At 35.0% G+C, this 20,343-nt stretch overlaps 1 pseudogene; it reads right to left on the bottom strand.

Annotated features, from left to right (window-relative positions):
• Positions 1-20,343, bottom strand: part of LOC107753221 (plectin-like) — a 44,547-nt pseudogene that overhangs the window by 15,041 nt on the left and 9,163 nt on the right.

The raw sequence follows: 20,343 nt of genomic DNA, 5'->3' as shown, positions 1-20,343 counted from the left end.
AAAAATTACCAAAAAAAAAAAAAAAACTGGAGTTTGAGGAACTATTTAGGAGACAGGAAAAAAAAAAACTCAAGAGGAAATATGAAAGTTGACGTGCTCAAATGCTTTATGGTAAGTATGTACTGTTTATGTAAGGTTGTGGATCTTTAAAGGTTAAATTTGTCATTTCTGTGCCACTAGCCGCAACAAACCGAACTGGTCTGCCATTGGACAGACAAACAAGTAGTCCCACTCCAAACTCACAGCATTAGTTGTTGTTACTCACAGCACCAGTGTTGTTGTTATGCCAGTCGAATAGATTGAAAAAGCCAATTGTTGTCAATAGAGGTGCAGAAATGACAGACTTAACCTTTAATATAATATAGAATATTCTAATTAATTCAGAGGGAAGTTTAATGTATAAATCTTTGATGGTCTCTCCTTTTTTGTCCTTTTCACACTAAACATGATGTAGAAGCTCACCGTGTGACATCAGGAGCAACGGTGGGCCGCATGTTCTTCAGAATGGCCTGAATCCAGTTCCGACGTATCCCAGAGGTCATAGCAGACAGCGTGAATAACCCTTCCTTACTCTGAGAGGAAGACGAGGACATGAATGATGAGTCGAATGATCAGATCAGTTAACAAATGCACGACAGTTAAACAAAAAAAGACTGTGACAAATATTTATGTTCAATACTGATATTGCTGTTCAATTACAATACAACTGTAAATCCACATTTTGACCAATGAGTTTCTATAACTGACTTTTCCAGGCATGATTGGACAAGGATTATTAAAAAATATATATATATCAAAAATCAAAGGTAATGTTGTACTACTGTATATTTTTTAATAGCTTGCAAACAACCAACAATTTCCATGATTTTGTGACTTATTAAGCTCAAAATATTTTAGATGCAAAGAAATATAATGTAAATATTATTTATATAATACATTTTCAGAGCATAAAAATGATATTAATTATAGGAAATCAGCTTTTTAATCATTTAAAATATTTTTACAGGCCTAGAAATCACTATTCCTTGATATTTCTACTTGCTGCGACTGTGGGACACTGTAAATTACAAAAGAAATAAACAAAAGCATGTCACAGTCTCACATCCTTTTATTCAGAAACAATATTATTCCACAAGAAACGGTCCAATCACATACTTGAATAAAAGTGAAATATAGCTCAAGTGAAAACTAAGATCAGACGGGAAGAGGAGTTTCAGACGTGAGTTTAGCATTCTGTATCCAAGGCATAAAGATAGCAGGCTGAAGTTATATTTACAGTTGTTATTCATTTCTTGACACTGACACCCCGCTGTTCGTCTGTACACAGAGACGGCCAACGCTTTCTGCTATTTATGACATCTCTAAAATAACTTTAAAAACAGCACCGGGGAACCTACAGTTATTCGCCACCTCGATCAACAACACAGTATCAAGTACATCTCAACAGCTTTATTAATAAAATACAGGAGCATGCAAAACAAGCATTTGTAAATGTAAACTACTGCATTATATTTTTTACTTCTTCTGAAGTCTAAGTGGTGCTTGCCTGTGCAAGACTTGATGCCAGAATGTTTTTCAATGCACTGCTAGGGTGTTATGGGTGATTGCAAAGTGGCCCATATCAAAAGTATCCATGTGATATTGTGGTCTCTAGATATGACCTGGGACCCTAAGTTAATGTATGTATTTTTCTGCATTGACCAGATGAAATTTCGAGTCAAATCTCTTATTTGCAAATTATAATCCACTAATGTCAAGTATGAATTTTATAAACAAATTGTTGTTTGAAATAAAGCCATTAATTAAAATTGTAATAAGTGATCACTATCTGAAAAATCGTTTAATTTTTATATTAAAAACAACTATTTGATATTTTAAAATACATATATTTTCCCCATTGTGAAGTCAAAAGAGTCTCAGACGAGCGTCAGATGTGTGGCATTGGACCTGCAGGGTGTTATTTCATAGGGATGTGATGATGTCACAGCTGCTGACAGATCAGGTGACATTAGTGATGAAACAATGCTTAGTGAGGAACAGCGTCAGGGTTACAGATAACATCACCACAGCTTTATTTAGGTGGGAAAACATACCACTGCAAACCTACCAGACATATTTGTCTAGCATCAATACCTCAAGAGCGCAGGGATGGGCGGAAACATATATTGCAGTATGAGTTATGGTTAGCTAAAATAGTCCTGTCTGTTGCCCTGATGTGGTTCAGTAAGCAGTTTTGGTAAATACATATACATTTGGTATACATTTCTGGTATATACATTATACCAGCCCTACTGCACGGTCTTTATGAGGTAAAATACAACTGAGACAATAAAACAGCATCACTCACAAGGATTTGGAAGCCATAGTTCCTCTGAACTGGGAATTCGGTCACATCGTAGCACGTTGACAGATCGACCTCTCCGTCCAGATCAGCGGCCTGAGAAACATGAGGGACATTGTTAAACAGTCTCATGATCAAAAAATGAGTTTAATGGCTGATGAAAACACGTACCTCCTCAGCAATGGAGTCGCGGTAGAACCTCAGGCTCTGATCGGTCAGAACAAACCAGTGCTTCTTCCACTGAGAGACAGAAGCAGAACAAACCTTTTGAATAACCTCCATATTAAATATTCAAACATCACTGAAGCACAAGGACATCAATTCCTGGTTTGGAAAAGCTCTTTGAAGAAATCATTTTAGTCTCACCAATCCATCTTCGTACAGTTTGGTCATCCATCCTTTCTTAAAGTTCAGCAGGTCCGGCTGAAAAATAATAGATGAAATTAATAAACTACCAACATTAACAAAAAAAACCACAGTGCTGCAATAAATGTTTTTAAGCAGGGACTGTTTATTTAAAATAGATTAAATATTCAATTGAAAATTACATTATTTTATTATGTATTTTTAAAATCTAATCCAGTTTGATGCTCATTCAATTCAATGCTATAATTCACTGGAAATTATTTACATTAAAAAAGTTCTTGTGTTTCATAAATGAATCCAGATGAGTCTTGCTCCATATTTTTAAGATTTATAAGTATATTTTGCCTTTTAAATACAATTTATCTCGTAGCCGGTTTATTTGGTTTAAGAATGAAAACTTTTTTTTCCACATACCAATAGAGAAAATTTTTCTGAACACAGACCATCAGAAAAAAAGAATCATATCTTGCCATATTTTGTCTGCAAGATCATCTACTTGCTATATAAAAAGGGGTTTGGGAAATGTTGTTTTAAAAAACTTTGCATGCAATTAGCAACATATAAACACCTTTGAATAAGACATTAAGAGTTAACATATCTTAAACAAACAATAATGTAACTCATTCATTAAATATGCAAAAAATCTGTACAACATAACTAAAATGGAAAAGAATAAAACTGTATATTCAAAAGAGTCTGCATTCAAAGTTTGCCTCATAAAACCACCACCAAACACAGTCAGAAGGGTCCCGCACAAATACAGGCAGTGGTACCTCACAACGCCGTATTACAAACTAATCTACAACCTAAAATACCACAACCAATAATAATACAAACCCTCTACCATCTAATGCAGGCGTTTAGAGCAGATCCAGTCGGGCTGAGATCACACCCACCGGCCGTTTGCTAGTTAGCCGTTAGGTTCACAGTACCTTAGTCTTGTTGAGTTTCATCTGTGACCTGTTCTTCACACGCTTCTGACTCACATGCCGTCTTTCTGTGTGTATGAACATGAATCTGTGTTCTCATGTGTGTGTGTTTGGGCATGTGTTGGTGTCTCTGGTCCTAACACTCTGAGCGAATGCTATTTATAATCGGGGGTGGTGTAGTGGTTCTGGGTTGGGTTTGCATGAACGAAGTACTAACAGCTGAAACACACAGACACTCTTAGCCCTGCAGTGCCTTATAAATAATTATGTTGTCTTCTTAAGAGCAATTAACTATAGAAGCATATTTTATAAACACACTTTAGTTTATATGACACTTGCATAAAAAAAATGTTGCATGTTGCATGAGGACTATGCAGTGCGATTTAAAATTTTGTATGTAATGCAGTATAATTCTAACCAACAATGTAAAGGTGAACTATTTATTGTGAAAATCATAGTCATAGATTTTTGCATCTTAATGAAATACAGCAACACAGAAAAGGAAAGCTGATCCAGAGGTCAGATGGCGGGTAAGTCTTCGGTCATGCGCATCAGTCTTCAAAGGCCCCCTTTGGGACTTTTACAATGTAATGTACATTAAAATATTTCTGACTAAAATCATACATTAAATGAATTTAGAGGAACAAAAGACTATGACGATGATACTGAATGATGTGGCAGCATTTGAAAAGAAACTCACCTTATTCTTAATGAAAAAAATGAAATTTTTCTATATTCACAAAATGTACAATATTTTTTATTTGATTTATGTACTATGTTTTAATTCAATTAAAATGAATAATTTCTTTATTTAAAATAATAAATCAAAATTAAGAAATAAATCATTTTTATTTGATTTATTTACTATATTTTTAATTCAATTATCCCTTAATATTCACCTACATAAAAGTTCCATTTTGTTGTTTATAATTTAATAAAATAAAAGAATCTAAAATCCTAAATCTTGATACCTCTGTCATGCATCATAACCAGCGCTATTTGATATAATACATTATCGTATATACAATATTGCAATTAAAAATTCTTGTCAATTATAGCCATAATTAAAAGATAATTATGTGTGTTATATGTGTAGTCTTACAGTCATGAGTGTCTCTGTGGCTCTGCGATCCAGACTTTTGGCCCTGCGATAACCAGCTAGTGAAGAAACGTCATCTGTCCGGCCTTTAGCTGAATCCAATGAAAATTCCTATAAAAGATTAAGAAAGAAATTAGAAATGAATGAATTCAAAGAAAATTTACTGCTATTAGGCCTCCTCGAAATTTCATTACAAAACAGACAGTGACTCTGAAATCTGATTGGATGAGATTAGAAGCTCTTAGAACTGGCTTACTGCTTTAACAATACTAAGCAATTCACTGAACGTTAGCAAATGTTTAGTCTATTCATTCCTGCACACTCAAAGTGCTATACTGCAATTTATACATCAATTTCAACAGATGCAGAGTTAAATCAGAAAAAAATGTTAAATGAGTACCTGTTTCTGATTGGAGAGGCGTCTCTCATTGCGTCCTGCTCTCTGATTGGCTGTTTTAGAATAAGAAGGGGCGGGGTCTGTTGAAGAATTGGTTGTGTCCATTTGCTCTGGAGTGCTGACAGTGTCATGACACTTAAATCTCTCGATGACCTGTGAACGTCTGCTGCAAAAAACACACAGAGGTCAGAAGAGAAACAATGGGAAAATATAGCATAAACACATGCTTTCCTTTCATCACAGATCTTCATACTCTATTTCTGACTCCAAAATAATGCCTTAAATCATCAACTGAATAGAGTTAAATGCAATGGATAATTCATTAGGCTCGTAATGCATAAGGTTCTTTTTTCCATTTTAATATATTTTTAATCAACATAAATTAAAAAAATCTACCAAATGTTCATTTTCAATAATAAATAAAGTAATAAATGCAATCAACATTTCTGTCTAACACTACAGGATGTTTACATCTACTGAGGAAGGATGCTGGAGAATATTTCATGGAAAGATGGGAAAAAACACTTCCTCTGTTAATTTCTGGTCAGTCAGCTGAAACTGAACATTGTGAATAACCTCAACACTGTCATAAATCAAACAGGAGATGTGGCTGGAAATTGTTTCTCAGTGTTTTCCCTCTATTATGATGTTAAAGCTCTCTTGATTGCCTCAGAATAGCTCAGTTTTAATAAATTACATTATGTAATTATAGCAATTAGTAGTGAAAAATCACTTCTTTTTTATAATGCAGAATTAAAACTCTTGGCACGTATTGCTGCGCCATGTCCTTTGTGAAGTGGAGCTAGCTAAGGATTTTAGTGTTTGAACCTGTAAGGCTTTTCTCAACAGCGAGTATCTGAGATGTTAGCATGTCACTGATTTGTGGTTTTTGTTTAATATAAGAGCAGATGGTAGAGCAGAGGGACAGACACAGGAAACCAGCGACAACAGCCATGAGCAGAACCCCAGACAGCAATCAGTCTTTGTCCCTGTGTACACCCATGTGTTAGTAGGAATAATTCATCTTTTACACCTGTTTCACACCGAAATGAAGCAGCAGCATACAAGCATTGTTTTCACAGCATTTCTGATGCACAACACTAAAATAATTCATTAAAATACATCATTTCTTTATTTAAAATAGATAAATGAAGATCATTTTCTCTCACCCCTTCATATTTACCAACATAAAAGTTCCATTTTATTGTTTATATTTTAATAATAAAAAAAAACTCTGCTATGTATCATAACCATTAAAATACAATGCTATTTGATATAATACATTACCATAAATACAATACTGTAATTAAAAAAAATCTTGTCATTTATAGCAATAAATTTATGTTATTATTTATGTTAATTTGTGTGTTGTATATTTATTCGCTGAAAATTCTGAAATAAATTACTTAAATTAAATTACATTTTAAAATATATTCAAATAGAATACATTTCTTTTAAATTGTAATAATATTCATAATATTACTGTTTTTACTGTCTTTTTTAATCGTATAAATGCAGCCTTGGTGAGCATAATAGACTTCTTTATAAAAAAAAAATATAAAAAAATTTATTAACAGAACTGTACTTATATAAAAACCTATTTTTTATACATTTAAAATATATATATTTATAAATATTATTATTTTTCTATAATTATTATTATAATTATAAAATGTTTATTTGGAGGGGCCTGAGAATTATTATTATAAAAGTATCCAAAATCTAATTTACATAATCACATTTACATTTAAATGGTACAAATCTCAGCAAAATGGAACTTAAACCCCAAGGTCAGGCTATAAACTGCTAAATCATCTATGCATCACTGTGCTGCTTAGGTGGCTAAAATAAATAAACATGTGCCAAAATAAATATGTGCTGCTTGCGGTGTGAAAAAGGCCTTAGTTTTTATGTCTCTGATTCTGAGATGTGTGTGTGTGTTATAGTTTGGCCCCAGCAGGTGGAATGAAAGTAAGCAGTGGGCGTGTCAGTGGGCGTGGCAGGGCGCGCGGCACAGGGCAGGAAGTGTAGAGTTTCAGAAGAATCCCTGAAAAAAGAGAAGAAACAGATCAAATAAAAAGCAAAAAAGAGCATGAGAGAGAGAGAGAGAAAAATCAGAAATGAGAGGAAAACAGTGCAGAACATTTTAATCACAGATACAGAACTGAACGGCACAGCATTCAGGACTGCATTGAGATTCCAACAAAATGGAAGAGAGATTAGGCTGGAAGTTCAGTTCTACACAGTGTTCACTAGGTGGCGCTAAAGCTGCAAGAATGAGATGAATGTCATGATTCTGGGTGCTAAAGGCACAGCATTAGCTTAGACAGTTAGCGGCGCATCCTCCCTGCGTCTCAGTTTCTGAACTTGCTCGTCCTGAGTGTCACTGACAGCTTTTTCCTGCCGGCTCCAGCAGGTGGAGATATAACCTTCACGCTCACTCTGAGACGTAAACACAGCAGGTGTGTTGGCTCGGATTGAACGAGCAGATTGTGTTTATCTTTAGTTCCCTGTTCAGAACTGTCTCTCCTCAATTACAATCAGACTATGAACTAGGCTAATGAGGCTATAAAACATGAACGTCTCTTAACAAACACTTCATTTCGGCATTTTAAATGCATGTATATTTGAGTAGAATGTGTGTGTCATTGGCTCTGGTACAAACTCTAATGACTTATCTACCTAGACAGCATTTTTAGGCATCATAAGCACAGTACCAATAATAGATACAGTATCCTTTCGCATAAATTAAATTCTATGATGATTATACACTTTAACGCCACTGAAAAGTACAGATAGACTCTAAACGCAACTTCACCACATATTTGGGTGTGCTGCGTATTTTTGTGCCAATTAGAGCATCAAGTAATTAACTTAACTACATGTTAATAACACGATTAATTTCTTCCTCATTTCTTCTATTGGAATACACTGAGAGCAAAATATATTTTATTCAGAATGGATTAAAAAATACATGTAATTTAAAAATGAATGATTTCACCAAGTATTTGAGTAGACTATGCTATTAGTGGTAATTTTGTTATAATATTACTTGTTAATATTCATTTTATTTATTTTAATATTTAAAAATATCATTGATATTAGTATGAAATATTGATATTATTATTAAAAAATATTATTGATGATAATATTATTAATGTTATTCGTTAATGATATTAATGTCTATTATTAACCCTGTAAAGCCTAAAATATAATTTTTTTTTTTAATGGAACAGTTAATTGAACCTTTAAAAAAACCTAAAAAAAAAAACAAGTGTGCATACGTGTTTATATATTTGATATATCAAGCTTTTATGGCTCATATAGTATGATATAAAAGAAAATGGAGCAAAAAACACCTGGATTTTATTCAGAAGCCCAAATTGAACAAACATATGCAATTTGGTGCAGTACATCATGTTGATCATTTAGAAGCCTTAGAAATTTGTGTCTCAAATGATACAGGAGGCTTAGAATACCAGGCTACTGGAATCAACTGAACGTCTTTTAAGCACTGTTTAAAGGCCGGGACACACCAAGCCAATGGTCAGCCGTCAGTGAGCGTCTGTAAGGCTAGTCTGTTTGGTGTGTTCCACTCGTCGGCTCTCGTCGGGCTCACGTCGGCGGTAGTTTGCCCGATTCAACATGTTGAATCAGCGTCGGGGCGAGTGAGAACTCTGATTGGATGTTCAGTTTAGTGAAGGAGTCAGTGCCCGAGAATTAAAGCAAAAGTGATGAAAACTAGCAAGTAAACAGAACAGACAGAAGGCTGTTCTAATGTTCTTACGTGATCATTCCAATATGTGAATATTTTCATAACAACATGAGGTGCTTAAAATGAAGAAAGTTATCAACATAACTGATATTCAAAATGTTGAGCAAGCGGTGCTTTGTTTACGTTTCGTCTATCGGTGTATATCTCGTATATCCTTGTTTCGGGTTCTCCTTTTTGCATGACGAATATTTACTATTGATAGCTGCTAATATAGACAGCCAATTCCTCTCACGCAGGCGCAGAACGCACGTTTTAGTTTGCAGTTCTTTGTATCTAGTTATCTAGTTCTAGTTAGTATCTAGTTCTTAATGTATCTAGTTCTTTGAAGTCGGCTTGGTGTGTCCCAGCCATAAGCGTGCCAATTACAAGAGCTGCCACCCATGTAGAGTTTTTCAAATCAGTTACTTATAAAGATGCTGTCTAAGAAGATAGGGTTTGAAACAGAGCCTTTGCGTGTGAATGTAACCAGGTCATCACCTTCGTTCACGTCCGAACAGCCGTTCCACTTCCTCCCTGCCCGGGCTCCTTGTGCGCGCTCGCAGCTCCTGCCGTTTCTGACTGGATCGGTACGCATCCCGGTGACTGAGTCTCCGCGCCCGGGGCACATCCGCCAGGGCGGCGTAACCCTGCCCACCTCGCCCCGCCCTGCCCACACGGCTCTCCGGACTCTGCTCAGAGTCTAAAGAGCTCTGAGAGGAAGACAGGGACGATGGGAGGACGTTTGCGTGCGAGTTTGGACTGGAGAGCCGGTCTGGGCTGGGAAGGGGACAGAGAGTTGCATCCGACGAGGGCGGGGAATCCAGCGCTAGAACGTGCTCCTCTGATTTGCTGAGTCTCTGTGCGTTGTGTTTGTGAGCGCAGGTGTTATGTGCAATGCCATAAGTCTGTGTGCTAGCAGCGCTGTGTGGGTCATGTGACGTGTGTTTGTGTGAGCTGATTGGAGAGCTGAAGAGCTCGTGATCAAAGGAGAGATACCTGGAGCGAGAGGAAGAGGAGGAAGAAAGCAGATGCTGCTGTGGTGGTGGCGAAGGCTCTTGCTCCTGCTGGCGATGATGCTGTCTTTCTTCGTCTTCTTCAGGTTTGGATTTTTCCAGCGAAAAATATCCACTCTCCACCCGTGGCTTACGACCAACACTTGCGTTTCCTGCATCTGAGCATGAGAAAGAATGAAAAATCACAGTCGGTACCTTTATAAAAATACACCATGGTAACATTACAGCTGCCAAAATACCTAGTTACTACTGTAAAATCATACTAAATGAATCTGGGATCTCTTTCAAACCAGTGTAAGACGTTTTCAAAATCTGTCATTTAGTTTAATAACAAGACTGGTGACAAACAGCAGGTTACCGCAGTTTTATTGAGGTAACAATCACTGTAGTATTTTGTCGGAAATGTTGGTTACTGTGGTTTTTGTGAGGGCAGTGAGCAAATGTAATTAAATGTTCTTTTCGTTTAATGTGTTTACCCAGAAATCTGAGGTCAAGTGATCAAGTGGACATTTGGACAAGATGTCCAAGAAAAAAAAAGCCAGTTTCCTGGTGATGTAAATCACTTTTATAATCACATGTATTGAACATGGCATGTGACGCCGCAGTTGGAGTAGATATTTAACAAGATTTTATGAAGAAAATATGACCAAAACTTACCACCACAACAGAATGCAACAGTGTCTGCCCACCTTTTCAGAGGCCTTGGTTCAAGAAGCATTTTTCCCATTCATTTCTCCCATAGGGATTTTTTAAAACTCTTTGTTTAAGAGTTATAAGCCATGAACAGAACCAACTAGCCATAAATCACAACAGTACAAACTCTGATTTGAAGCAAAAAAAAAGTACTGGATAAAATGGCACAAGAATGTGAACTTTAATCAGGGAAAGAACTACAATCCCATGAGGCACTGTGAATGACAAAACGATAGATAAATGTAAAACATGTTGATTGTGTATTTAGAAAACATATTTTACATTTATTGCAAAATATGCACATATATACAAATATTTAAGTAGACTGATTATGCCATTTGCAGGGAGTCGACTAAGTTTTTTTTTTCGGTGCATTTTCCTTGTTTTAATTCTCTGATTGGTGGCAGAATCATGGGTAATGCACTTTTACACTAGGAATTTTGCTGTTTAACATGATTATTTAAAAACGAGTTCAAATAATGCAGACTGATGTCTTCAACAAACAACAAACTTTTAACTCACAGTGGGTCTGTCTTTAAAGGTTTATAAAGTTACAAATCAATTCTCCTATAGAGAAAATGAATGGGATTTTTACTTTTGGAACTTGACTGTTGCACTGTATGCTACAGTGTTGTGGGTGGTTGCTATGAAGTCGCTAAGGTGTGGCGAGTGGCTGTTTGTACATGCATACTTGAGTGTATAGAATGTTTCTGTTCTAATTTTCAAATTTAAATTTAAAAAGTTTTTTTAGGATTTCAAAATTTTGTCGGCTGAATGTTTGGCAGCCAGGTTCACACAGCATGTCATAACCTTGTTTTTGTTAGTTTCTAATGAATTCTGAGTGTTGGTACCCAGCTGACTCAGGCTGCCGGTGCTGCAGCTTGTGGGTAAAGTGGCTCGACTCCATGTTTCCTCCTGCCACAGGGTGGCCCTGGTGGATGGCACTCGCTCTGCTTGAGCTATAGTGCTGGGGAGACACACCATACTGCTGCTGCTGCTGGTACTGGTGACCGTCACCTTCGCAGGACCTGGTTCCTGAATACAGAGAGAAAGAAAGAGAGAGACATACAGACAAGCATAATATTTAACTAACCCGTACTCAAGAACAAAGAGCTCTTTGATGTCAAAAACACCTGTGTATGTGTGTGTGCAGACAGATACACACACGAATGTAACTGTCTAAACTTGCAGGCTGATAACAAATGAGCTATTGTGCCATGATTTCATACACACGCTGATTTACTCTCAGCACCACACCCCACACTAAACACACACTCGCAGATTAGAGTCTGTGTCTTTCCTGTTTCCACCTGACCGCCCAGTAATACCTTTTTGATTAAATCATAAAGTCACTCAGCGCATTTTTCTGCATGAAACCAAACACACACACACGCCTGCGTGAGCCACCCAGCATCCCAGCAGAAGCACACACATGAGAATCATTTACTGGACAAATTACGATGAGGTTCAAATTCCTGCTAATCAGTTGATCTCCAAAAACACCCGGAATTCATGTATTGATCAGATCCTGTGTTGCACTCTGACTGGTTGGATCATACTGGTTCTGGACTTACAATAAACCTATTGATGTTCTGCTGGGAACAACGACCTGTTAGCAGATCAGCAGCCTGACAAAACACAGGTCATGAGGTCAGAGCAGAGTAAACCAATCCTAACGATACAAACACAATCCGTTTAAAACACTTCATTAATGTATTAATTAGAGGACTGAGCAATAAAATAAACAATAACAAAAAAAAGACAAAATATTGTTAGAAAAAAAAAATATGTAAAAAAAAAAAATAATAATAATAAAAATGAATCAAAAAATATCAAAGAACATCATAAATGTTTTTTGTCAAATGTTGAGCAACGGGTTTTCATAATAATAATAATTAAAAAAAAAAAACTGTGTTAATGCGCAATAAAATAATTGTCGGTGTTAATTAAGTAATGCATTAACGCGATAATAACGCGTTAACTTGCCCAGCCCTAAAAATAATACAAACTTGGACATATTTATATTTTAAAAATATTCAAGAATATAAAATTGTCATAAAATATATTAATCAAAAATAGTATAAAATATATTTATATATAAATATGAGTTAAAAGCTTGTTTGTTCTAGAAAAAAATAAAATCAAAACCTATAATATAGCTAGAAAAAAACAAAAAGTAAAAAAATAATATAATAATAATAATAATTTATGTAATAATTTGTGTACTGGTTTTCCAAGTAGACCTGTGTCACAAAATCCTGCTTGGTAGAACAAAACACTAGCCAATAAACCATCTTATCTAAGGACTAGAAATAAGTTTTTTTTTCGAGAGCTACCTGTGCATGAAGATGAAGAAACACCTTCAGATTCCAGAGTAAATTCTTTTTGCAGTCATCATTCACCAAATGCAATACTTTGCAAGGTTTTGCATGTAAGTGTGTATGTGTGTGTGTGTGTGTGTGTGTGTGTAAGTTTGTAATTGTAGTTCAAGAAAAAAGACAAATCTCTTCTTTGCACGGCAAAACTCAAACACACATCAGTTACATCCAGACGAGGATGCTGATTCCAAACTCTAATAGATGGAACGCTGGTCTTTTTACAGTAATTCTGGTCTAGTGCTGGTTTAGCTGGAGGACTAACAAAACCATACAGTTCACCAGGACAAATTAGCCAGTGATTTACTGATGGAAATGCTTGCTGGTTAAGCTAGTTAAAGCTAAAACTGAAACTTTTAAACTGATTTTAAGTGACTAAATGATTAATCTGGGGGTGAAATTGTTCTTTTAAAACCTCTCGAGTTGGTGGATCTGTATATACGTGTACCTGTGGCGTTGGTGTTTCCACTTTCCGTTTCTTCTTCTGGTTTTGTTTGTTGGTTCGTGGGAACACCATCAGTGCCTCCTGCCACCTTAAGACACAAACAAACGCTTGGGAATTATTTCAAAACACCAATTAGTTAGTAATTGCTTATCTAATTATATAGTCTGTAATGAGTGTATTTCACTAATGACAATCAGTGAGTGATCACATTAGTCATTAATTCACTTATTATATTATGTCTAAAACCAAACCTATATCAAGCTTTACCGGATGAACAAAGGAGATAAACACAAATTGTCCTTTCAATTAGGATCATGACGTTAATAAAATAAAAACTGTTTTGTGTTAGTTTCTTGCTAGTTTTGACATCTCATATTTAACTAATATTTTGCTGTTATATTCTTAACTGTAAGCCTTATAAATTAATCCATTATGCAGCAAAATAGCAAGTCCTTACATCAAGCAAGTGATACTGATGGCTCAATGACATATTGCTTGTGATATTCCACATTTGTAAGTCACTTTGGATAAAAGCGTCTGCTAAATGAGTAAATGTTAATGATTAAATGCATCGAAGTCACAATAAAATCTCCAATAGTTCAAAGCGAGAATGTGCATGCAGAAATGAAAGGAAAAAGATGCTTTTTTTAAATCATAATTAATTGTGGGATGTTAAATTTAAATTTTTGTCCCTCAGAAGTTCATTACATCAATACAGTATCGTGTTGAACTGCACATAAACATCAGAGAGTTGTAAAAATATCTTATGATAAACTGTGAGATATGAATTAATGATTCCTCATCTGTGTGTGTGACTCACCCATGTATGATCTCTTTGCTCTCAGCACGTATGTAATGGTCTTTCTCCGGTGTGCAGATGCACAGCGAGTGTTTCTGACCCGTCCGGCTCTCACCGTCCACAACATCCACACACTGATTCAGGTTTATGGTGCCCTGTGGAAGAGTGCTGGCCTGAAACACACACACACACACACGCACACACATACACACACACACTAGTAGATCCATCAACACAAAATTATGACTGTTTTAAGCATTGATAATAATCATAAATGTTTCTTAAGCAGCATATCAGAATGATTTCTGAAGGATCGTGCGACACTGAAGACTGGAGTAATGATGCTGAAAATCCAGCTTTGATCACAGGAATAAATTACATTTTTAAATATATTCAATTCTTTTCAAGTTCTTTTAAATTGTAATAATATTTCACCATTTTTCTGTTTTACTGTATTTTTAATCAAATAAATGCAGCCTTAGTGAGCGTTCAAAAACATTAAAGTTGACTTCTGAACTGCAGTTCAAGCTAAATATATTCAATCACGTGTGTTATGTCTGATTTTAATCACCAAGTATGTCTAAATAAATATTGTCATGAATAATGTTTTGTACAAAAAGCCTCAACAACAACAAAATCTCCAATTCATCATTTGACAAAGTCAGACAAGATGTGTGTTTACTCGGGTTTAGTTTGAGGAATGATTAATGAATTACATTTAAAAAGAGAGCATATTCTTTTAGAATTATGGTTAGGTTATTCTAATTATAATAGGCTTAATATCAAATCAACAGAAGTCTATGCTACGTGCTCATTTAGGTAGCGAAGTAAACGTGTGTTTGTGTAAACGTGTGGCACATGACCTCCCTCAAACACACACCACAAACTGGTTCATTCTCCCTGTATTTCTGTCATTCCCTGACGAACCTCCTCCGACAATCTCATCCAAGTTTCTCTCTCACCTTCTTTCACAACATCTCTCTGTATTTTACTTCTTGTTCATGACGAGTTGCAAAATTCCTTCTTTGTTGTGCAGTCAGCACACACACACACACACACAAACACACACACACAATAACTCTTTCAACGGGAAAGACTTAATTATAATTGGCTTAATATCAAATCAACAGAAGTCTATGCTACGTGCTCATTTAGGTAGCTAAGTAAACGTGTGTTTGTGTAAACGTGTGGCACATGACCTCCCTCAAACACACACCACAAAAACACCACAAACTGGTTCATTCTCCCTGTATTTCTGTCATTCCCTGATGAACCTCCTCCGACAATCTCATCCAAGTTTCTCTCTCACCTTCTTTCACAACATCTCTCAGTATTTTACTTCTTGTTCATGACGAGTTGCGTGAAGAAAGCCAGGAAATTTCAGTTTTGACAATATGGGACCTTTAATAAGTACTAACGAACAGCCAATATTCTAGAAATATTAATGCTAGTTAATAGTGAGAATTGATTCTTAAAATAAAGTGTTACATAAAGGTTATTAAATCATTTTAAGAACAGTTCAACCCAAATATTCAGATATGAGCAACGCATTTTACGGAGGACGAGGACTGTTTACTGATCCTGGGAGAGTAGCCTACAATGCTGATAAATAATGCTGACTCACAGCCTGTAAGTATGCTTTCGTATTTAAAGAATTTGCCACTGACGATTCAACGCGAGTTTTGAGCAGTGTAGAGTAGCACTTGTTGTTTATCGTTTCTCCGATCACAAATGCATACATGGTTTTATGTTTACACGGCGCGATGCAACGCAACGCGTAAAAAGACAGTATAAGTCATTATAATCAGTAATTATGTCCCCACAGGATGCAACAAATGCCTCGTTTATAATGGGTTTTATTGGTTTTGTCTCGTCACGCCGGGACACGGCATCACAATATGGTAATGGGCGTAACATTTCGGTCACATGCTTGAGGTATTCGGCCAATCACAACGCACTGGATAGCTGGCCAATCAGAGCACACCTCGCTTTTCAGACCGATGAGCTTTGTAAAAATCGACGCGTTTCAGAAAGGCGGGGCATAGAGGAGAAACAATAATGTACAGTATGTGGAAAATAATGTGTTTTTTTAACCTTAAACCGCATAAACACATTTCATTACACCAAATACACAAAATAATGTTCTTTTTTAGCAACATCATATGCTAATGTTTTTTTCTCTCGTGTTGTTGTATTTCCTGTTGAAATGTGAAAATCCATATATTGGGTCAGTTTACCAGAAAAGACTGTACATTTTACATGTTGAATGTTTATTTGGTAACACTTTACAATAAGGATAAAATTTGTTAACTACAGCAGTTAACATGAATAATACTTTTAAAGCATTTATTAATCTTACTTAAATGTACATTTAGACATTTACTAATACATCATTAAAATCAAAGGTTGTATCTGTTAATATTATTTAATGGAGCTCAGCTAACATGAACTAACAATGAACAGTTGTATTTTTTTATTAAATAATATTAGCAAAGATTAATAAATACTGTAAGAAATGTGTTGCTCATTGTTAGATAATGATAGTTAATGCATTAAGTAAAGTAACTAATGGGACCTTACTGTAAAATGTTACCATTTATTTAGTCAACTAGCACTAGCATAAAAAAAAACTTCAGTGATTATATTTTATCTTCAAACAACAAGTCAAAAAAGCAGGGGTGCAACTGATCATAAATCTCACAGTTCGGATCATATTACAGATTTTAAATCACAGATCGGGTCATTTTTCTTTATTATTTAAAGAACACTTTAAGTACTTCATCAGTACCACAGCAAAGACTAGTTGCGTAATATTTTTACAGACAAGTGAACAGTCAGTAATAAAATGAGAACAAATAAACAAATTATAACTAAACGTTATAATGCAAAAAAACAACTAAAAAAAAAAAAGGGACAGTTTAAAAGTGTTCATAATGTAATGACAGTCAATGGGGTCCAAAACAACAACAAACTTCCTCTGTATGGACAAAAACACTGAGACATTTTTTCAAAGTATCTTCTTTTGTGTTCTGCTGAAGAATGAAGGTCATGTGGGTTTGGAGAGACATGAAGGTGATTAAACAATGACCGAATTCTTCCTTTAATGTTCTGAATAAGCCTTGATGGTCCTAAATAAGCCTGAAAAAGCCTTAATGCTTATTTTTCTGTAGATTTTGTGGTTTTCTAGACATGTTTTGTAATATTCACCGCTACACTACATTCTATATAGTAGGGTTTGAGTGGTCGTTATGGAAACACATGCTGAAGAGCAGCTTTAAATATAGCGTGAGACTCTAAACGTGTTCAAGCATTAGGCGTCCAGTCAACACCAGACATCCTGACCTCTCACGAGACCATTTCATCCACTACAGCACCTGTTTCTGATGGGACCGATACAATGAAAACCCTGCTGATGACATCAACACACACTCACACGTCAAAATCATCTGCATTAGAAAGCATTTCAAGTGGGTCTGTGTGTGTGTGTGTGTGTGAAACAAATAGCAGTGTTATTAGTCTGAATTAAAAGTGATAAAAAGTGAAAAACCAAAGACTCTATCAGTGTTATTTTAATATTATTTGTGTGCTATTACAGTATTTATTAATGTTTTGAACTATCTTTTTATTTCCATTTTTAATTTTAGTTTGTTTTAGTAATTTTGTTTCATGTGTTTGTCATTTTAATTACTTTTAGTGTAGTTTAATATTATTTCTATTCAGTTTTATTTAGTACTTCAGCTTAAAATTTCATTTTTTGTTGGCAATGCAACATTTCTCATTTTCATTTAGGTTTTGCATCTGATAGTTTTCTTTTCTTTTATTTCAGCTTAGTTTCAATTACCAAAAACTGTTTTAAATTATTTTCTTGTATATAGTATACAGTATACACACACACACACACACACACACACACACACACACACACACACACACACACACACACACACACACACACACACACACACACACACACACACACACACACACACACACACACACACACACACACACACACACACACACACACACACACACACACACACACACACACACTATATATATATATATATATATATATATATATATAGTAAGCACATTGCTCTATTGCATTGTCAAAAACAAAAATACAGAGCAACCACTGTGGCCTGATTCACAAACAAATGACTCATAAACTCTTCGAAATCTTTTCATGAATCACTCAAAAGGACTCACAAACTATAATTAACTCATTAATTGCCCAATCTGTAAAAATGTTACTAAATTAACATCTCTGACTACATGTTTGTGTGTAAAGTAATAGTTCACCCTAAAATGAAAACCCTGTCAACATTTACACATCTTCATCTCTTTGAATACCCATATGACTTTCTTCTATGGAATACGAATGTGGAAGCCAATGTCTTCCAAGTAATCAGCGGTCAAGCAAGATTTTCAGTGAATAGTAACTTTAGTGTCTGTTCCTTACGCATATCAGTAATATGGCTTCAGAAGATCTGGGATATAGTTTACAAGTCACATGGACTGCTTTCTTTGATGCTTTTTATCATGGCTAAAAAAAAATAAAAAAATCCCTGGTAGCCCAAATAAAAAAAGACATCGGCTGAAATTCATTGTGGACAAATCAGCATGATCGAAAACTTCTGATTATATTTTTTCTTCAAATAACAAGTCAAGAGAGTAAGGGTGCAACGGATCACAAAACTCAGAGTTCGGATCATGTTACAGATTTTGAAATCACAGAACGGGTCATTTTTCTTTATTATTAAAAGAACACTTTAAATATTTCTTTGATACCACAGCAAAAACTAATAGCGTAACTAACAAAGGTCAAACATTTTTGAACAGTCAGTAATAAAATAAGAACAAATAAACAAATTACAAGCATAGATAAAACAAAGTTACAAACAAAAAGTCTAACATTAGTTTTCAGGTACAGAAATGTAATTAAGTGTAAAATAACACTGCACAGTGTTCACTGTATAAATTAAAAATAGATTAATCTTTGTTAAAGCTGTATTTTGTTGTGTGATTAACATTAATGACACAGACAGCAGCAGGTTTTTATAGGCTGCTGCCCCTTTAAAACCGACTCTCGATTGTTTAAATTGGCAAGATTTAGAAACGTGCAAATGATCAACTACAATCCGTTTATCCCCTACATACTTGTAATCAGACTAGAGTTACTTCATATTAATTACATGATTACATATTACAATTTGGGTTGCAAAAAGGTGGAAAATTTCCAGTAAATTACGGAAACATTCCAGAAATTTTGGAAACTTTCCAGGATTTTTTTGGAAAGTTTCCGGAAATTTTCCACCCTTTTGCAACCCTAATTACAATTACATTACATTGAAAACACATTAAATGCACAAATTCGCTTTATTTCTTATTTACATGTAATGCAGGGATTCCAAAACATTTTTTTGTCAGCCGAACATCTTTCACTTAATATATTTACTTCAAGATTTTAAGGTAACTAGTTTTTTTTTTCACATTTGCATGTTGACGTAACAAATGAAAAATTATTTAACATTTTTATGATTTCATTGATTACTAGCTTTTCATTAAACCTTGATGTAATGTCATGTTTAATGCACAATAATGTTGTTACTAAAAACAAATAGAATATATTTTCTATTTTAAAACAAGATTATGCTATTTAAATAATGTGGTAAACGACTAAGGTCAAAAGTAATCCAAAAGTAATCTAGAAGTAGTCAGATTATATTACTTAAAATGTGTAATGTAATGGATTACGTTACTAACTACAATTTTAGTCATGTAATTTGCAATCAGTAATGGACTATCCTACAATTTGTCAGTAATCTACCCAGCACTGGCCACTGGTCACCATTCACTTTCGTCTTTCCCAAAATTAGACCTAAGAAACAGTACAAGCAACTGACTGCAATGATTTTTGTTTCACCATGTTTCCAAATTCTCTACCCCAGGTCCAAAAGAAATGTAAAGAATGTACAAAACATTTAAAATACTTTTGCGATCTATTTCCATTTGTTATTTTCAAAAGATAAATACTGTCATGGATGTTTACAGAGCAGAGGTCACCTTTTTTTAATTCCAATGGGAGAGATGGACTTTTGTTTGTCTTTTGTTTATTATTATTTTGTG

This window comes from Sinocyclocheilus rhinocerous, unplaced genomic scaffold (assembly GCF_001515625.1).
Source record: "Sinocyclocheilus rhinocerous isolate Xijiao unplaced genomic scaffold, SAMN03320098_v1.1 scaffold2116, whole genome shotgun sequence".
NCBI lineage: Eukaryota > Metazoa > Chordata > Actinopteri > Cypriniformes > Cyprinidae > Sinocyclocheilus > Sinocyclocheilus rhinocerous.
The sequence above is the reverse complement of the archived record's forward strand: the minus strand, read 5'-3'. Positions and strand labels throughout refer to the sequence as shown.